General features: G+C 40.2%; 1 protein-coding gene and 1 pseudogene across 1 annotated transcript in view; one reads left to right on the forward strand and one right to left on the reverse strand.

Moving 5' to 3' along the window:
- Positions 1-20,719, reverse strand: part of DNASE1 (deoxyribonuclease 1) — a 43,207-nt gene extending 22,488 nt beyond the window's left edge. The window contains exons 1-2 of the mRNA XM_087815685.1: positions 20,557-20,719; positions 13,226-13,400 (exon numbers count right to left, since the gene is read on the reverse strand). The gene's annotated coding sequence lies outside the window, so the exon portion shown is untranslated. The remainder of the gene's footprint in view (positions 1-13,225; positions 13,401-20,556) is intronic.
- LOC107535784 (large ribosomal subunit protein eL36 pseudogene) lies at positions 7,362-7,677 on the forward strand (annotated as a pseudogene).
- Positions 20,720-21,330: the final 611 nt, after the last annotated feature.

Genomic DNA, 21,330 nt, shown 5'->3' on the forward strand with positions numbered 1-21,330 from the left:
AATAGTATCAATAATCCCTTTAAATGTTAACGGTCTAAGTACACCATTTAAAAGAGAGACTTTCAGAGTGGATCAAAAAACAAGATCCAACTATATAATGTCTCCAAAACACCCACTTTAAATATAGAGATACAGATAGATTAAAAGTAACGGGCTGGATAAATACATAGCATGTTAATACTAATCAAATCAAATCAAATCAAAAGAACAGAGAAGACCTTAACCTTTCACCTGGAGCTAATTTATAGGCTCAGAGAAAGTAGAGCAAATCAGTAAAGGACTTCCCAGGCAAAACATCAGTCTGCAAGGGCATGGAGAGGTAGCTGTTTTTTCAAATACCTAATTTTCAACAACAAAAGACATACAAAGAAACAAGAAAACATGACCTATTCAAAGGAACAATATAAGTTGGCAAAAAGCATTCCTGAGGAAGCACAAACACTGACAAAGACTGATTACAAGACAAGACTTTAAAACAGCTGTTTTAAATATGCTCAAAGACCTAAAGGAAAACATGGACAAAGAATGAAAGCAAATCAGGACAATGACATATGAACAAAATGAGAATATCAACAAAGAGAGAAATTATAAAAAGGAAACAAACAGAACTCTAGCGCTAAAAACTACAATAACCAAATTAGAAAATTCACTAGAGAGGTTCATTAGCAGATTTGAGCAGGCAGAAGAAAAAATCAGATAACTTGAAGACACCTGAAATCATCAAGTCTAAGGATCAGAAAGAAAAAGGAACAAAGAAAAATGAACAAAGCCTAAGAGATCTGTGGGACACCATTAAGTAGACCAATGTACAGCTTCTGATAGTCACAAAAAGAGAGAGAACAATAGAGAAGAGAGATTATTTGAAGAGAAGAGAGGTTATTTGAAGAAATAATTGCTGAAATCTTCCCAAATATGAAAGATATGAATCTGCAAATCCAAGATGCTCAATGAACCAGTAGGAGGATAAACTCAAAGAGACCCACACTACGACTCAGTGTAGTCAAATTGTCAAAAGACAAAGACAGAGAATCTTGAAGCAACAAGAGAGAAGTGACTAATCATGTACCAGGGATCCTCAGTAAGATAATCAGCTGATTTCTCAATAGAAATGTTTGAAGCCAGAGCACTGCGTTGACAGATTTAAAGTGCTGAAAGAAAAGAAAAAAAAACCTGATAACTTAGAATTCTTTATCTGGCAAAATTGTCCTTCAAAAATGAGGAAGAAAATAAGGCATCCCCAAATAAGCAAAAGCTGATGGAGTCTGTTACACTAGACCTACCTTGAAAGAAATGCCAAAGGAAGTCCTTCAGGTTGAAAGGAAAGTACGCCAGACAATAACTTGCAGCTATATGAAGACAGAAGATAGAAGGCAGCAGGAAGAGAGGAAGAACAAATATGAGATGGATTTACTCCATAAAAGAAGCCATAGGCATAAGTCTACAGAAGCTGAGCAGGGCTACTGAGGAGAGGACATTGTGGACATCACTCATTCCTAGGGTCACTAGGAGTCTGAGCCATCTCAATCGCACATAACAAACACTATAAAGACATAGCTAAAGGTAAAGGTAAATACATGGACAAATGTAAACACCAATATTATTATAATTTTGGTTTATAACTCCACTTCTTATATCCTACAAGATTTAAGAGACAAATGCATAAAAATAATTATAAATCCATGTTAGTGGATACATAATGTGTAAGTATGTAATTTGTGATGTAAATAACAAAGTGGGGAGGGAGACAGAGCTATATAGAAGTAGAGTTTTTGTGGGTTATTGAAGTTGAGTTGATATCAACACAATTTAGATTGTTAAGCTTTGGGATGTTATCTGTAATCTTCATGGTAACCACAAAGAAAATATAGAGAATATACACAAAAGGAACTGAGAAAGGAATCAGAATGTCATTAACTCTTATGAAATCTCAAGGGAACCCCAAGCATCAAAAACAATCTTGAAAAAGAAGGAAAAAGTTGGAGGTCTCACACTTCTTGATTTCAAAATGTAACACAAAGCTACAATAATCAAAACAGTGTGATACTAGCATAAAGACAGACATATAAATACAGTAAAAAAATGGGGTGATAACTTTGTGTGATGACACATGATTACTAGACTTACTGTGGCGATACATCATAAGATATATAAATGCTGAACCACTATACTGTACATCTGAAACTGATATTATATTGTATGCTAACTATACTTTAATAAAAATTAAAGAAAAATTGAGTTAATTAGATCATACAATTTAAACTCTGGAAAACACCTCCAAACTCTACTATCTGGTTTTTATGAAGGATACAAAAGGTTATCAAAAGCATTTTTATTAGAAAAATAATACAATCATTGCATAAAATTGAAAAACAAAGAAACAGACAATAACAACCAATTCCACAACTGTGGAATGATAACAATTAACATGTTGCTGTGTATCTATTTCTTTTTCTTTCTTCCTCCTTCTCTTCTTTTTGTCATGTTTGTGTGTGTACATATATGTACATACATGTGAACTAGCCTTTTTAAAAAATAAAAATGACATCATACTATTTTGTAAAAAAAATAACAAAAAAGCACAAACATATAGACCAATGAAATAAGAACCCAGAAATAAACCCTTGTACATATGGTCAAATTATTTTCAACAATAGTGCCAAGGCCATTCAGTGAGAAAAATACAGTCTTTTCAACAAATGGTACTGAGAAAACTAGATATCCACATGCAAAAGAATAAAGTTAGACCCCTGCCACATCCTATTAATAAAAATTAACTCAAAATCAACAGACCTTAACATAAGAGCTAAACTATAAAACTCTTAGAAGCAAACACAGGGTAAAAGCTGCTCAACATTGGATTTGTAAATGATTTCTGGAATATGATATCAAAATAACCAACAAAGAAAATATAAATTGGACTTCAAAATTAAAAACTTTTGCACATCAAAGGCTACTATCAAGAAAGTGAAAAGGCAACCCACATAGTGAGAGAAAATATTTGAAAATGACTTATCTGATTAGAGGCAGGCATTTAGAATATATAAAGAACTTCTACAACGCAACAACAAAACCCCAAACAACCCAGTTTAAAAACAGGGTTTAAAAACAAAGAAAAACACCTTTTATTTAAATCATTTCTTACAAAAATTGTTCTTAATGAATGAACAACTAAATAACTACTGGAAAATACACTAAAACATTTTGACTGTTCAGTTAACCTTTGCCCTATTCTGTGTACCTAAGGGACAGTTTGAGACTATGAGCACAAACGGGACCTTTAGCCAAACCAACGTGACATCTCTGGTGAAAGAGCCATCTTTGATCTGCAAGCACTGTAATTAGCCTACTGACAACTTCTCACTTGGTATATTCAGTTAAAGGGCATGTTTATCCTTATTGCCATTTAATGGAACAAATGCAGAGAGTAGAGGTTTCCGATGAAGAATACCACATCCGGGATTGCTACCTGTGACCCAGGTACCACCAAGGGATAGCCAAAGCCATCACTGACGGTGGCACTCAACTACTCCTAAATCACACCTCTTTTTTGGGCTCCTTTGTTTCCCTTCTCATCTACTCTTTACTCCTTTCTGTCTTCTGTATTACACTTACTAGGGACTATGATTTGCTCAACTGGTGTCACAAAAACAACCACTACTACCTGCTGTGCAATATTATAGAGGGCACCTAACCATACTCCCCAATGGCAGATGACTCTATTCTATGATCACAGCTCCAGACATCTCTGGGAGAATCTTGCAGAAGACATCAGTGGTAAAAATTCATTTCAGCACTCCAGAACACTGGGATACTGGGAGACATTACATTTCTTCTCAGCAAGTCCAGTTCCCCAGGTGTTGGAGAGAAGAGTGACAGAGGAGATTCTTGATCTCTACCTCTGAGTATCAGAAGGTATGGGGAGTTGAGAACACTGGAATCTCTCCAAATTCAAGTAAACTGCATTGATAGGCCCTGAGTTAGCTGTCATTAGGCTGTCATAGATAACCAGCCCCTCAGCAGGACAGTGTTCACATCCACTCTTCCACTTCTGAATATATATCATTAACTACCAGGTTCCTTTCAAGAAGTAAGGCTAGAGGCAAAGAAGCCTCCTGAGTCCTCCATCTCTGCTCTCTGAACAAGTGGGTAACAATCCATGCAGGAATAACAATTCTACTGGTCTATGTGAGCAAGGAGGCAGATGTAAGGATGTTCACTGCTGTGTTGTTTTTTTAGGTTTTTTTTATATCTTTATTGATTTCAGAGAGACGAAAGGAGAGGGAGAGAGAGAGATAGAAACATCAATGATGAGAGAATCATTGATCAAGCCCGCAACCCGGGCATGTGCCCTGACTGGGAATTGAACCCTGATTGCCTGGATCCTAGGTCGATGCTCAACTGCTGAGCCACACCCGGCCGGGCATTGCAGTGTTTTTAATAATAGAAGAAAAACACACACACCTAAGTACCACCTACACAGACTGAGGGTAGAACTGAGGCCCAAAACTACCTTGGGCCCATAGCAAGCCAGCCCAGGCACACAGCCACTCATCGCAATCATAGAGTGGTACAGCAGGAGGCTCTGCTTGATGATTGTGCACAGGAGGTCAGTGGGTAACTGTTCCCTCCCCTGCTGCCACCCTCCCTCCCATCACTCCATAGCATTACCCCAAGGTATTTATAAAACAACTAACTGTGGATAATGCTAGGCTCTGTACAAAACAAGTTCTACTCTTCCACAATACACAGTTAGGAAAATAAAAGCAATAAAAAATAAACAATCATTTATATTACATAAAGTCAAAACTAAATGGATTTGGGGGTAAGGGAAAAGCAGTTAAATGTGTGACTGTAAAGGGAAGTAATGATGAGACTCCTGTGAGCAGACTGCATAAAGAGAACCAGATTTCACTATAGAGGATGAGGGAGCACTGTTAGAGGATCGGAATGCAGAGAGGGAGCTCGATATTGGCTGGTGGAGGTGAATGCTAAATGCCTCAAGAAGATTTGGAAAGGCTAAACAGACCCATTATATGAAATGAAAAAAAGTAGTTAAAGATCTACTCAAGAGATTAAAGATGGTGGCAGACTGAGTTGAAGCTACACTGACACTCTCTCAGGACCAAACTGGAATTAAACTAAGATATAGAAAAATCAGCCTGAATAATCAACTGCAACTGAAGATGAGCGGAGAACACCCTCATAACCAAGGAGGAAAAGTGGAGACTTCATAGAGACTGGTAGGAAATGCAGAGGTGAGAGAGGGCTGGTTTAGCTCCCACAGGCAGTAGGTGAAGGTCTGGAGGGATATCTCAGCTGTAGGGGATTCCCACTGAGGACTCTGGGGCCTAAACCCCAGGCTGGGCTTCCCAGCCAAGAGCACCAGAACTGAGAAAGGTGCCCACATAACATCTGGCTGTGAAAAGAAGCTGGGTTTCTGTCTGCCAGGGAGAAACAGCTGGATATGCAGGAACCCTCTAAAAGAGCTAACACACAAAGTTTCAAGTGCAGCCACTCATCTTGGGCTCCCACAGAGGGAAGGCAGAGTGGACTAGAGCTGTGTGAGGAGATTCTAGGGTTGTGGGCTCTGGAGACAGAGCTCAGAGGGCACCCCTCTGGATTCCTGTGCCAAGTCATTTCCCCCAAACTGCAGGCAGACATTTAACTTCCAAGCAGCTTTTGCCTGAGTGGGAAGCAATTGCCTCACTCTGCTGGAAAACCTCTTGCCCTACCCAGAGGAGTTTCTACAGCCTGAGGCTCATTAAGAGAATCAGATTAATTAGCCTGCAGGCAGAGGCAGACCTCAAGAGTGCTTGGAGTCTTTGCCTGATCTGCTTCTGAACCTGGGCCTTGGAAAAGCAGACTTTGGTGCGCATTTTGGTCCTGTCCAAATGCACCCAGCCCCAACAGAGGGGACCTCAAGCCGTGAGTTACTGATAACTCCAAAAAGGGTACTCAAGGCCAGTCACAAACAGTGTCTGACATTGGCCTACACCAGAAACTGTCCAAAAAGAGTGAGCGTCCTAGCAGGCCTACCTAATACATAGAAACAAACCCAAATAGGCAGCCAAAATGGGGAGACAAAAAAACAAGCCCCAAATGAAAGAACAAGAGAAGTATCCAGAAAAAGAGCTAAATGAAATGGAGATAAGTAATCTATCAGATATAGAGTTCAGAATACTGATTGTAAGGATGCTCAACAGCATGAAAAAAGATATGGAAACTATGAAAAATGACCAGTCAGAAATGAAGAATGACATAGCAGAAATAAAGAATCCATTGGAAGGAATAACCAGCAGATTAGAGGAAGCTGAGGATCAGATCAGCGAATTAGAAGATGGTAGGGAAAAAAATCACTCAATCAGAGATCCAAAAAGAAAAAACAATTAAAAAACAGGACAGTCTAAGGGAGTTGTGGGACAACAGGAAATGTAACAATATTCGCATCATAAGAATGCCAGAGGAGGTAGAAAGTAAGCAAGGATTAGAGAACCTGTTTGAAGAAATAATGACAGAAAACTTCCCTAACCTGGTCAAGGAAAAAGTCACAAAAGTTCAGGAGGCACAGAGAGTCTCAAGCAAGAATCCAAAGAGGCTCACGCCCAGACACATCATAATTAAAATGCCAAAAATTCAAGACAAAGAGAGAATATTAAAGGCAGCAAGAGAAAAGCAATCTGTTACCTAAAAAGGAGCTCCCATAAGGTTGTCAGCTGACTTCTCATCAGAAACTCTACAGGATAGAAGGGAATGGCATAAAGTATTCAAGGTAATGCAAAACAAGGATCTGAAACCAAGACTCTTCTATCCAGCAAGGGTATCATTCAAAATAGATGGTGAAATAAGGAGCTTCCCAGACAAAAAAGGCTAAAGGAGTTTATCGCCACCAAACCAGCATTGCAGGAAATGTTAAAGGAACTGCTGTAATAAGAAACAGAGAGAGAAACATAGGCATAAAGAATTAAAATGGCAATAAATAAGGGCCTATCAATAATAACCTTAAGGACTTTAAGGGAGAGATCAACAGCAGTACAGTCATAGTCGTGGACTTGAACACCCCATTGACCTAACTGGATAGATCTTCCAGACAAAAAGTCAACACAGAAACAGTGACTCTAAATGGCACACTAGCCCAGATGGATTTAGCTGATACCTACAGAATATTTCACCCCAAAGCTGCAGCATATACATTTCTCTCAAGTGCACATGGGTCATTCTCAAAGACCACATGTGAGGACACAAAACAAGTCTCTTACAAGTTCAAGAAGATTGAAATGATATCAAGCATCTCAGATCACAATGGCATGAAATTAGAAATCAACTACAGCTTCTGCTGAAGCAGCAATTGAGCACCAGCAGCCATGGCTCTGTGCTACCCCATGGCCATGGGCCCTCAACGAGGGCAACAAGGTGACCAAGAACGTGAGCAAGCCGAGGCACAGCCACCACCGCAGGCACCTCACCAAGCACACCAAGTTCGTGCAGGACATGATCTGAGAGGTGTGTGGGTTTGTCCCCTATGAGCGGCATGCCATGGAGCTGCTCACGGTTGCTAAGGACAAGAGGGCCCTGAAATTCATCAAGAAAAGGGTGGGGACACACATCTGTGCCAAGAGGAAAAGAGAGGAGCTGAGGATTGTCCTTGCAGCCATGAGGAAGGCAGCAGCCAAGGACTAAGCCCCATCCCATGTCTAATAAAATCTATTCAGAAAAAAGGAAAGAAATCAACTACAGTAAAAACACCCAAAAACATTCAAACACATGGAGGCTAAATAGCATGTTATTAAACAATGAATGGGTTACCAGTAAGATCAAGAAAGAAATAAAAGAATTCCTGAAAACAAATGAAAATGAACACACAACAACCCAAAATCTATGGGTCACAGCAAAAGCAGTCCTGAGAGGGAAGTTCATAGCACTGCAGGCCTACCTCAAAAACCAAGAAAAAATTTTAGTAAACTATCTAACCCTACAACTTAGAGAATTTGAAAGCTCTCCTGTGAAGCTGTCCAGACCAGGGCTTTTGTTTGCTGGGAGGTTTTTTATTGCTGTTTCAATTTCATCAATTGTTATTAGCCTATTTAGGTTTTCTGATTCTTCCTAATTCAGTTTTACATGATCTCACTCATATGTGGAATCTAATAAACAAAACAGACTTAGGAATAAAATAGATCCAGAGACACAGAAGCATGGAACAGACTGATGAATCTCAGTGGGAAGGCGGGGGGTGGGGAGAGATTAATCAAAGAACTTATATACATATATGCATAACCCATGGACAAAGACAATAGTGTGGTGAAGGCCTGGGAGGGGGGCAGATACGGGGTGGAGGGAATCAATGGGGGAAAAGAGAGGGGATGTGTGTAATACTTTCAACAATAAACTAAGAAAAACAAAAAAGATCTATCCTTGAGAGGCATCAAACTGGGATGGTTTTAATGAGCAAGTTCTCTGAAACCTTTAAGGAACAAATTATTCACACATTATATAAACTGATCCAGAGTATGGAAATTATAAAAAAACCCATACAAATAATTCTATAAAGTTACTACAACACTTTAATCAACTGTCAATAAATAGCACAAAATAAAATGCTATTGGCCAAAGTCAGTGAATATAGATGTAAAACATATTTTAAAAATAACACATGCCATCGTGGTTCAGTGGTTAAAGTGTTGGCCCACAGACTGAAGGGTCCTGGGTTTGATTCCAGCCAAGGGCACATACCTCGGTTGCAAGCTTGATCCCCTGCCCTGGTTGGGGCACGTGCAGAATGTCTCTCTCACATCAATTTCTCCCTCTCTCCATCTCTCTTCCTCCCTTCCACTCTCTCTAAAATTCAATGGAAAAAATATATTCGGGTGAAGATTAACAAAATAAATAAATAAATAAATAGGTTCTTAAAATAGATAAATAAAATATTCAAGGGGGGGCACGATCCAAGGATTTTCTATCCAGCAAAACCAACAACCTTCAAATATATATGTCACTGTCACTAACATGCAAGAAAGAACTCAAGGAATATTGTTCTCACGAGTGCTAAATAAAGAACATAATAGAGAATGACCTAGAGTAACTAGAAAACATCAACATAAGGACCTGATGATGAGTTAAATATAGTTACTTATAGAACTAAGACTAAATGAGGGTTAAAAGGAAGATATAATATTATGTAATGGCTACATGATCTAATAATGTAGACACAGTTCATTGTAAAAAAAAAAAAAAAAAAGAGGAGACTGGAAATAGCATATGCAAAACTTTTTAAAATGTTTTCAATAATCATAACCAGTTGTGACAACATTTTCTATATAGACTGCTGTATGTGTAATATGGGATAAAACAAATGATTAATTCTGGAATATTTTCTTTTCTTTCTATCCTCCCTTGTGTCCTCGAAAATCAGAATTCTTAATATGGAATAAAGGAGATACATAAGTCATATAGAAGTCATTAATTAAAAACCCTGAACTTAAGTAGAAACAGTATGAACACACAGGTATTTTATCTTAAATATATATATATATATATATATATATATATATATATATATATATATATATATATATATATATATATATATATATAAGCTCTGATCACAGAAAAGGCCTGGAAGCAATGGCAATCAGGTACCAATGAGCATTCCTAGCACCAACATTGTGGTTTTCAATGACCATTTCCCATGAAAAGAAACCAACAATTCTTGGAGAAATACCTGATTTCAAGTCTGGGTGCAGGATATATATGAGTCCAAAACATTTTGACATACCAGCAGAGGAGTTCAGAACATGCCACCCCAAAATAAGCAGCTTTGGCGTATTGACACTTGAGTTAAAGGCACTTGAAAACAGCAAAGAGAAACACTCTGATCTCTTTTCCTCTAAAGCAAGAGATGAAATTTTCATATGAGAGATACCCTCTCAATACCAGAAGGAAAGAATCATCCTCATCATCAAGGAGAAGCTGAGACTGAGAGGATGCTATACAAACAGACCTTGTTAAAAATAATTATCTTTCTTTAGCCTTCCTCTACAGTTTAGTTACTTTCCACAATTGCCTCTCTCTGCTCAACCGGATATAACAGCAAGTAAATTTCGTAATTTCTTTGGGTCTTCATTCCTTATGAAGGCTCCTGTGTCACGTAAAATTTGTATTAAATGTGTATGCTTTTCTCCTGCTGATCTGCTCTTATGTCAATTTAATTCTCAGGCACAGACAAAAAGAACCCTAAGAGGGTAAAGATTAAAAGTGTGCCTCCCCTACTCCAGACATAAGACAAGTGATCAATAACTACTAGGACTGTGTCAAAAGGACTCAGGAGCCAAGTTAAAGAGGCTACCACTGGCCAGAGATGGGATAATTTGAGCTTTAATAAGGATAGTAATGTCAATGAATTGAAAACCATCACTTAATTTAAATCCATGAATTGATAAGAGAAAGCTTACTTTTATTTATTTATTTGTAATCCTCACCCGAGGATATTTTTTCCATTGATTTTCAGAGAAAGTGGAAGGGGGAGATAGATTGGTAGCTTCCTGTACATGCCCCAACGGGGGCCGAGGAATGAGCCTGCAATCGAAGTACTTGCCCTTAGACCGGAATTGAACCTGAGACCCTTCAGTTCACAGGCCCACACTCTACCTACTGAGCCAAACAGGCTAGGGCAAGAGAAAGTTTATGTAGAAAGTTACAGAGGTAGTAGAAGTGAGCCAGCTGGGCTGCATAGGCTCAGGAAACAAGTTACATAAGCAAAAGAAGGGCCCTTGGAGCTTAGGAGAGAGAAAGACAAAGGTAATGGGCCTGGGGGAAGAAGGGGAAGGGAACAGTGCAGGCCTGCTCCAGAGAGGAGAGCATGCCAATAATGATGTTTTTAAAAGAAAACTGGTCATCTTCTGGGCATGATAGAGAACCAATTTGTTACTTTGAAAACTGGACAGCCTGGCCAGGTGTGGCTCAGCGGTTGAGCGTCGACCTAGGATCCAGGCGATTGGGGTTCGATTCCTGGTCAGGGCACATGCTGGGTTGTGGGCTGCAGATGATCAATGACTCTCAAATCATTGATGTTTCTATCTCCCTCTCTCCCTCTCCTTTCCTCTCTCTGAAATCAATAAAGATATATTAAAAAAAAAAAAATGAAAACTGGACAAAGGAAAGACTCAAAGATTTATCCTGCCTTTCCTATGTGAACTTTACGACAGAGTAGCTTAATAGTAGATAAGGGGAAGACTAGCCTTATAAATTTATTCCAGCTAATATTTGAAAACAAAATTATAATTAGAATATCACTGTTATGCAATCTCCAATGAAGTAATAAATCTAGGCACCAAGGATCAATGGCTGCAGTTATAATAAAAAAAACAAAAACACCAGACATCATATGCCTCCTGATAAAATAAATACACCACTATTAATAGTCTTGCCAAAGGGATTAAATCCTGGTTTGATAAAGCCTTTGGATCCAGCTGAAATTTGCAGAAATTATACAGGAAAGAGGAACATGTCAAAATGTACTACAAATATGGTAATGAACAAAATCCAAACTATGGAAAATTCTACAAATCAACCTGCTAATGTCCTTCAGCAGATACATTAGGAGGAAAATAGAGGGATTGAGGGGAAGCATGTAGATTAAGAGACTTTAAAAGGCATATTAACTTTTTTTAATAGACAAAACTAAACATAGAGGGCTAAGGTAGAGTACTGGTAAGAATATTACAGGCATGGTGGCCCACAAACTGCATAAGGATGTGGAGAAGAGAAGGCTAAAAGGTCAATGGACTAGAAGTTCCTATTAAGGTTAAAAAAAAGATGTGGTAGTAACCAATTCCGCAAATGTAAACCCAAGGTTCCCTGGGATTTGGGGAAGGAGGTATAATTTGGTGAGGCAATCAATTTGTATTTAGACGAGTCCCGGATCTGCTTTATTAGCTTTGTGACCATGCCAAATTATTTACCCTTAGCCAATTTCCTCGTTTATAAACGAGTACAATAATATTTATCTCACAGGCTTTTCAGAGGATTGCAGATAACGGATGGAAAAGACCAAAGAAAGTGCCTAGGACACAACTCATAAATGTTCTTTTCTTTCTAGAGATAAAATTCAGTATTTATTTGGGGCTAGTTCAGTTTTAAAACTAAAATGTTCTTTTACTAACTATATGGAGTTTTTCAGTCTCTGAAAAGTTTGTTACCCAATCACATGAATGTGACTAAATGATGTGATAAATGACACAACTAAATAAATGTGACATAAGTATGAAATGTGAACTTTTTGAAAGGAAAGCCATATTCATTAATTTTCCTTATACCATTCTGCTGAACCAATGAAATACTTAGTGGGGCAGTAAATGGTACCTGGCAAAGTTTTAAAAATAAAAGGCGCATTAATATAATCATTAAAAATAAGCAAACATATATTGTAACATGTTTTCCACCATATGTACCATATTTCGTTTATCCATTCATCCACGGATGGGCATTTGGGATGCTTTTCCTTCAGGCTATTGTGAACAGGAGTACAAGTTTTTGTTTGAACTCCTTTTTTTCAATTCTTTTGGGCAAATAACTAGGAACAGAATTACTGGGTCATATGGTAATTCTATGTTTAACCTGTTGAAAAACCACCAAACTGTTTTCCACAGCAGCTACACCATTATGAACCTCTAGCAATGTATGAGGGTTCCAATTTCTCCACACTTTGACAACATTCATTTTCTGTTTTGGGGTTGTTTTTTTAATGGCTGTCCTAGTGGGTGTGAACTGGTATCTCATCGTGCTTTTGATTTGCACTTCTCTAATGACCAATGATGTTGGGCAACTTTTTGGAGGGCTTGTTAGCCATTTGTGTACCTTCTTTGGAGAAATGTCTTCAAGTACTTTGCCCATTTTCTAACTGGGTTTTTGTCTTTTTTATTGTTGAATTGTAAGAGTTTTATTGTTGAATTGCTGTGCATACTATACCCCTATTAGATATACGATTTTCAAATATTTTCTCTCATCCTGTGGATTGTCTTTCCCTTTTTTGACAGTATCCTTTGATGCACAAAAGTTTTAAATTCGGATGAAGTCCAATTCATCTATTTTCTTTTGTTGCTTTCCTGTGCTTCTGGTGTCATATCTAGAACCCATTATCAAATCCAAGGTCACCCTGGCACCATTCGTTCAAGAGATATTCTTTCCCCATTAAATGGTCTTGGCATTCTTGTCAAAAATCAATTATCCATGCCTGGCCAGTGTGGCTCAGTGGTTGAAAGATGACCCATGCACCAGGAAGTCACCGGTTTGATTCTCCGTCAGGGCGCATGCCTGGGTTGAGGGTTCGATTCTCCGTAGGGGGTGTGCAGGAGATAGCCAATCAGTGTTGATGTTTCTGTCTCATTGATGTTTCTCTCTCCCCCCCTCTAAAATCCATTTAAAAAATAAATTGTCCATGAATATATGGGTTTATTTCTGGACTCTCAATTCTATTCCATATCTATAAGTCTAGTCTTATGTCAGTAACACAAAGTCTTGAATACTGTAGCTTTGTAGTAAGTTTTCAAATCAGAAGTGTTCATCCTCCAACTTTGTTGTTTTCCAGTATTGTTTTGGCTATTTATGGTCCCTTGTAATTCCAGATGAATTTAAAAATCAATTTTTCTATTTCTGCAAAAAAAGGTTATTGGAATTTTGCCAGGGATTACACTCAGCCTGTAGATCACTTACGGGAGTACTGTCATCTTAACAATATTAAGTGGAAGATGACTTAATTTTAACATCAAAATTATGAGTACCAACAAGACAGGGATGTCCACTTGCACCACTCTTATTCCACATAGTACTGGAAGTCCTAGCCACAGCCATCAGACAGGAAGAAAACATCAAAGGTATCCAAATTGGGAAGGAGGAAGTAAAACTGTCATTGCTTGCAGATGGCATGATACTGTACGTAGAAAACCCTAAAGACTCCATCAAAGTACTACTAGATTTGATAAACGAATTTGGCAAGGTAGCTAGATGCAAAATCAACATCCGGAAATCAATGGCATTCTTATACATCAACAATGAACTTTCAGAGAGAGAAACTAAAAAACAATACCATTTACCATTGCAACTAAAAAATAAGACACCTAGGTATAAACTTAGCCAAGGATGTAAAGGACCTGTACTCGGAAAACTACAGGACACTGAAAAAAGAAATAGAGGAAGATTTAAACAAGTGGAAGAATATACCATGCTCATGGATTGGAAGAATTAACATCATTAAAATGTCCATATTACCCAAAGCAATTTGTAATTTCAATGCAATTCCTATTAAAACACCAACAGCATATTTCACAGATCTAGAACAAACATTTCGAAAATTTATGGAACCAAAAAAGACCCCGAATAGCTGCAGCCATCTTGAGAAAAAAGAACAGAGTGGGAGGGATCACGTTGCCAGACATCAAACTGTACTACAAAGCCATTGTAATCAAAATGGCCTGGTATTGGTACAACAGACATATAGATCAATGGCACAGAACAGAGTCCCCAGAAATAGACCCACACCATTATGGTCAGTTAATATTTGACCAAGGAGGCAAGAGCATCCAATGGAGTAAAGACAGTCTCTTCCACAAGTGGTGCTGCGAAAATTGGACAGATACATGCAAAAAAATGAAACTAGACCACCAACTTTCACCATACACAAAAATAAACTCAAAATGGATAAAAGACTTAAATGTAAGTCATGAAACCATAAAAATCCTGGAAGAAAACATAGGCAGTAAAGTCACAGACATCCCACGTAGTAGGATTTTCACTGATACATCTCCTAGGGCAAGAGAAACAAAAGAAAGAATAAACATATGGGACTACATCAAACTAAAAAGCTTCTGCACAGCAAAGGAAAACTGCTTCAAAATACAAAGGAACCCCATGGTCTGGGAAAATATATTTGCCAAGGATGTATCTGATAAGGGGCTAATTTCCAAAGTGTTCAAAGAACTCATACTACTCAGCAAGAGGAAGACAAACAACCCAATTAAGAAATGGCCAAAGGACCTGAATAGACACTTCTCTAAAGAGGACATACAGATGGCCAAGAGACATATGAGAAAATGCTCGGAGAAATAAGATGGTGGAGTAGGTAACAGCTGTACCCGCCGCCTCCCACAACCACATCAAAATTACAATTAAAATACAGAACCACCATCACTCAGCCTCCTGAAATGTGGCTGCACAGAAGCCCTACAACCAGGGAACTGTAGCACCGAGACCAGTAGGAAGAGCAGAGACTCGGGCAGACTGGAGCTGAATCGGAAACGCAGCTGTGGGACCACACCCGGTGCCGCAGTTTAAACCCGGGAGGGACATCTCGGCGGTGGAGGTTTCCCGCAGGAGCGAGGGGTCCCAGCCCAGGGCTCCAGGGCCAGGAAGAGAAGTCCCCACAACTCCGGGCTGTGAAACCAGCGGGGACTGTGGCTGAGGGTCACGGAGACTGCAGGAGCCCCAGGCATTTCTCTTAAAGGGCCGTGCATGGACTCACTCAGACTCACTCAGATGTGCTCCCTCTGAGCCCTAGCGCCGGGCAGCAGCTTGAAGGGAACCTGGGACACTTGGGGAGGAACTAACCTGCTTGAAATCGGGGCGAGAGCTCAAGGGGCAGCTTTCTCCCAGGGAGAAGAGCTGGCAGAGGCGATTGCTCCTTTGGCGAGTCCTTCCCGCACACAGCCTGCAGGCAGGCACCCTATTTAAATTTCCAGCACCTGACTCGAAACTTTGGCCCCACCCCATGATTCCTGGAGGCCCCAGCCCTCCCCATCTGCAGCTCATCCAGGCCATTTCCTGGGGCTCTTCTATGCAAGTGGCCTCTCGAGCCTCATGCTTAGGACTTTGCTAAAATCTCTCAAATAAGCAGCAGCGGGCCCCATACGGCTTGATAAGTGGCCCCAGGCTTGGCACCAGTGGCAGCCTGCATTGGCTCATAGCTTGGCCTCTCCTGGACAACAACAAGCCCAGCATAAGTAGCAGCCAACTACGGTTTGCTGTGTAGCTCATGCTGGGCAAGGCACTGGCAGAGTCTGACTTTGCACCTCCCCGGAGGCCCCAGAGACAGTGCATCTGGGGGTCAGACTGGACCACGCTGGATTACAACCCTACCACATCCACGAGTGACACTCAAGGGGAGCACCTGGTGAACACCAAAACTCCACTGAAGTAAATCCTGATCCATAGGGGTGTCTCCAGCACAGCAGCTCTTTGGCTGTAGTTGCAGCTGGTCCTCACAGCTGATTGGCCTGAGGGTCAATTCCTCCCAGGAACCCAAACAGCAACCAAGGCTCAACTACAACAGGACAGTACACACAGCCCACACAGGGGAGCACCTAGAAGGCCCAGCTCAGGGGACTGGGGAGGCTAAGCCACTACACCCTACAGGACACCTACTACACAAAGCCACTCTACAAATTCCAGGAGACATAGCAGCTCTACTTAATACATAGAAACAAACACCTGGAAGCAGCCAAAATGTGGAGGCAAAGAAACATGTCACAAAGGAAAGAACAGAAGAAATCTCCAGAAAAGGAAATAAGTGAAATAGACCCAAGCAAGCTAACAGATACAAAGTTCAGAATTTTGTTTATAAGGAAGTTTAAGCAGATTATTAGGGAAATAACTGAGAAAATCGATAACATAATAAAGTACCAATTTGAAATGAAGGCTACAGGGACTGCAATGAAGGATAATTTACATGGAATCAACAGTAGAGTAGAGGATGCTGAGAATCAAATCGGCAATTTGGAACATGAGGAAACAAAAAACACCCAACCAGAAGAGCAAAAAGAAAAAAAAATACAGAAATATGAAAATAGTATAAGGAGCCTCTGGGACAACTTCAAGAGGCCCCACATTCGTATTATTGGGGTGCCAAAAGGGGAAGAAAGAGACCAAGGAATTGAAAACCTATTTGAAAAAATAATTACAGAAAACTTCCCCTACCTGGGGAAAGAAATCGACTTACAGAAGGTCCCAAAAAAGAGGAACCCAAAGAGGCCCACAGCAAGACACACTATAATTAAAATGCCAAAGGTTAAAGACAAAGAGAGAATCTTAAAGGCAGCAAGAGAAAGCAGTTAGTTACCTACAAGGGAGCACCCATATGATCGTTCAGCTGATTTCTCAACAGAAACTTTGCAGGCCAGAAGGGAGTGGCAAGAAATATTTAAAGTGATGAAAAACATGGAACTACAACCAAGATTGCTCTACCCAGCAAAGCTACCATTTAGAATTCAAGGTCAAATAAAGAGCTTCACAGATAAGGAAAAGCTAAACAAGTTCATCACCATCAAACCAGCACTACAGGAAATGTTGAAGGGTCGTCTTTAAGATGAAGCTAATGAACAAAAGAACCTGATGAACTAAATAGATCCAGAGACCCTGACGCATGCAACAGACGATCATATTTCAGAGGAAAGAGGGAAGGGGGTGGTGGAGGGTGGAACGAGATTAACCAAAGAATTTATATGCATATATGCACAACCCAAGGACCCGGACAACGGTGGGGAGGGGACGGGGGAGGGGGTGGGATGGGGTGGAATGGGTCATTGGGGAGATAAAGGGACATTTGTAATATTTTAAATTTTTAAAAAAAGAAATAAAAATTGTTAATTTGCAAAAAATAAATCAAATCTGTTTGCAAAAAAAAAACTATGAGCACCATTATCAACTTTATTAGGGAAAATACTGCTTTGCAGTTGAGGCCAGTATATCTGTATGGAATCTCCCCTTACACCCATCTAGCAATATTAATAGAACTGTATGACACAAAAGGTGGCAGTGGTGGACAGAAATGCAGCATAACTTAGAATGACTTCTGTCCACTTTGATATGTAAAACAGTCATCTCCCTTCCTGATTTCAACAATTTTGGCAGTGTAGGGAACAGGATTATACAACAGTAAATAAAAGTTTATATGACAAAAATACTGGGAAGACAGACAACTCTTCCCTTGTTCAATCTTCCCTCTCCCCAACGCTTGCCAAAATAAATGAGAGGTAGCTGGGCAGGTTTTGGTTTTGTGATTTATAACCAAACCACAGAACTGGGACAAGGGCCTTTCATTTCTTCCACAGAACTGTTTAAAACATTAGCTCAGTGGAAGATGCTGAAAGTTTCCAAAAAGGAAATATTCCAGAAGGGCAAGGAAGTGATAATCATAGCATATTCAACCTTTGCCTGTTTCCCCTTCTGGATCCAAAAATGATCTACTCCTAAGGGCTTGGAAAACAGAGCCTCTACTTAGAATACGTTGTGTCTTAATTTTTCCACACACTTCTGCATCCATTTTGTCTTTCTGATAAACCTTGGAAGGTTCATCAAACATAAGGACAATCCTGACTTTTTAATATATTAAATGTTCCTTCATGTTCCTAGCTTACATGTTTTGGCAGTGCAGTCCTGCCACAAATGCTGGCAGGGAACATATAGTATTCCCATTGAAATAACACGGACCTAATAACACATTGTTTCTGGACACTGCCCTTCAGCTTAATCACATTGGATGACTCCTGCCTAGTTCTAGTGGAAGAGTGTGAACCTCAGAGCTTCTGCTGGAGATAAGTCACAATAGAGTCCAGGTCAAGGGGGTTCTCATGGTTCACCTTGGCCCAGAGAAAGCTGCCCCAGAACTTTGTTCCTTGAAGGGAAGACTCATGTCTAACTCTATATCACAATTACCCCTCACCCAGTTTTTGGCATCTCTTTTATACTTAGCCTACAGGATTTGCTCAGTAGGTATTGGTTAAATGTAGTGACCAATCAGTCTCTAACCTAGAAGCTATCAAAATCATCTGTAAAACTTGCAAAAAAAACAGGTCAGAAACTCTGCCGAAGATTTATTCAGCAGGTATAAGGGCAGTGTCCAAGCATTTCCAGTTTAAAATATTCCATAGGTAATTCAGTTGAGAATCTAAGGTTTAAGGAACACTCCCTTCTCTACACTCCAGCTAACTCATTTCACTTAAAAGAATATTGTATGGCCAGATTGGGGGGTGGGGGAACGTTTTCTTCCCTGGGCCTCTAAGAGATTTAAATCCTAAATTAGACTCAGGCCCTTCATTTTCAATTTGACTGAAGAAAAATAAGTGCCACCTTTACAACTGTCCTTCACATCATCCCAGCCTTGTCCCTGTGTATTAATCATGTTTTAAATATTTTTTCTGTATCTTATGTTTTCACATCTTAAAAATCTTGCTGGTGGGGAGACTGCCCTTTCCAGGGCTGGCTAATTCCTAAAGCAGTAATCAACTTACTTGGCAGCAGTCTCTTATATGCAAAGCAATCAACTCCTTTAACTCTCAAAGCCCAAGCTAATATTGCCTCCACTCTAAATCATCCCAGGGCCAGGTACCAGGCAACCAGAGACCATTCCAACTGCCCACAGCCTGCCAAAATTATTCAAACTAGCCAACCTTAAAGACTTACCCTGCCCTGCCTTATCTTTCTCATGGAACAAAGGCTCTGACCTAAGCTTTCCCCTTGATACTACTTTTGCCTCCCGGCCAAAATCTTCCTGTGGTGTGGCATGCTTCTTCTCTCCAGAAATGCAATACATTCTTCTTTCAATGGTGTTGGCTTCTCCATACTCACCCAGTCATCCCTATAAATTAAAATCCCACCAGTACAAATGCAACACCCCACCACACCCATTCCTGTGTGCTGCCTACCACTCTAGTGCTGTCTACTTAACTGATCCTTTTGGAAATCATACTACAAAGTTAGGTTTCCAAAACCAAGTAACAACTTCTAAACTTCTTCATACATTAAAGCTCTTGGAAGTTATATTAGCATTTGACACTCAACACTCAGAACCAAAATATAGCATGGCCCAGCAATAACTCTCCTAGGTATATAGCAAAGAGAACAAAACCCAAAAAACTTGTGTGTGAATGTTCACAGCAGCATTATTTATAACAGCTAGCCAAAAAGTGGAAACAGACTAAATGTCCATCAACTGCTAATAAACAAAATGTGTTATATCCATACAAGGGAACACTATTCAGCCATTAAAAGAAATGAATTGATTCATGCTATAACATGAACCTTAAAAACAGTATGTTAAATAAATGCCACACAGAAAAGGTCACATATTGTAATAATCCATTTGTATAAAATGTACAGAATAGGCAAATCCATAGAAACAAAGTACATTAGTGATTGTTAGGGAATGGAATAAGAGGTAATGGGAGTGACTGCGAATGGTACAAAGATTTCTATTTGGGGTTATAAAATATTCTGGAATTAGACAGTGATGACAGTTGCACAACATTGTTAATGTTCTAAGAATCACTGAACTGTACACTTTAAAAGGGTGAATTTTGTATGTAAATGTGAATTATATATATATTTACATATATTTAAAAACCTCTATGTATTATTCTCTTCCCTCCAAACCTACTCTTCCTATATTCCATTATTTCAGTGCTAGGGCCAGAAATCTACAAATTTTAAATAATTGGGTCATGACAATTCAAACATCTTAATATTTCTCCATTTTCTCCACTCCAAATGTCAATTCAGGCCACCCTCATTTCTCACCTAAATTATAGCAGCCTATAGTCTTGCCACTCCAGATCCATTTTTACACTGAGACTAGAAGGTCCTTTAAAAACAAAATCTTCAGCGGCTTCCAATGACCCCAGGTTGGAGTTCAAACCCTTAATAGGATTTATAAACTCCCTCAAATTTCGGCCCGTGGGAAACCCCTCCAGCCAAGCTGGAGACCGTGGGTATTATCTCAGCCTCAGCAAGCACCTCCAGGCCTCCACCGGTTCGCTACCACCTCCGGGAAGGAAGCTCTCCCGCCCCGTCAGGCCGCATTTGGTGCGTCTCCAAATCCCCCTCCCATCGTTAACTGGTCGGCTCCTCAGGCCTGTGCGCTCTGAGGGCCGCCATTGAATCGGCAAACATTTCCTGTGTGAACAGTGGCGGACCCAAACTTCAACTTAAAACTGTGGCGGTGCCCTGAACTCACCCCAGCCTTTCCTCAACAGTTAGTACTTTGTAGGGCGCCACTGCACCAGCAGCTGCAGCCACTATGCAACCCTGCGGTCAACAGAGCCCTGGGACACTACGCCCCACCGTGCACCGCCGGGCCCTGCCTCGCTATGCTTCACGCCCTCCGGAACTACACTTCGCTGCGCGCCCGAGCCGCAGAGGAGGATGGGAAGCAAGCCTCCCGGCCCGCTCTGCGCCTGCGCAGACGCAATTCTCCGCGGGGTAGCCGGGCAACGCATGCGCAGGCTCGAGGCTCTCCGTTGAGAGGGTGCCGCGGCGGCGCCAGAGGTAGGAGGGGCTGGGCTTTGGGGCTAG

This window comes from Miniopterus natalensis, chromosome 3 (assembly GCF_054644295.1).
Source record: "Miniopterus natalensis isolate mMinNat1 chromosome 3, mMinNat1.hap1, whole genome shotgun sequence".
Lineage (NCBI taxonomy): Eukaryota > Metazoa > Chordata > Mammalia > Chiroptera > Miniopteridae > Miniopterus > Miniopterus natalensis.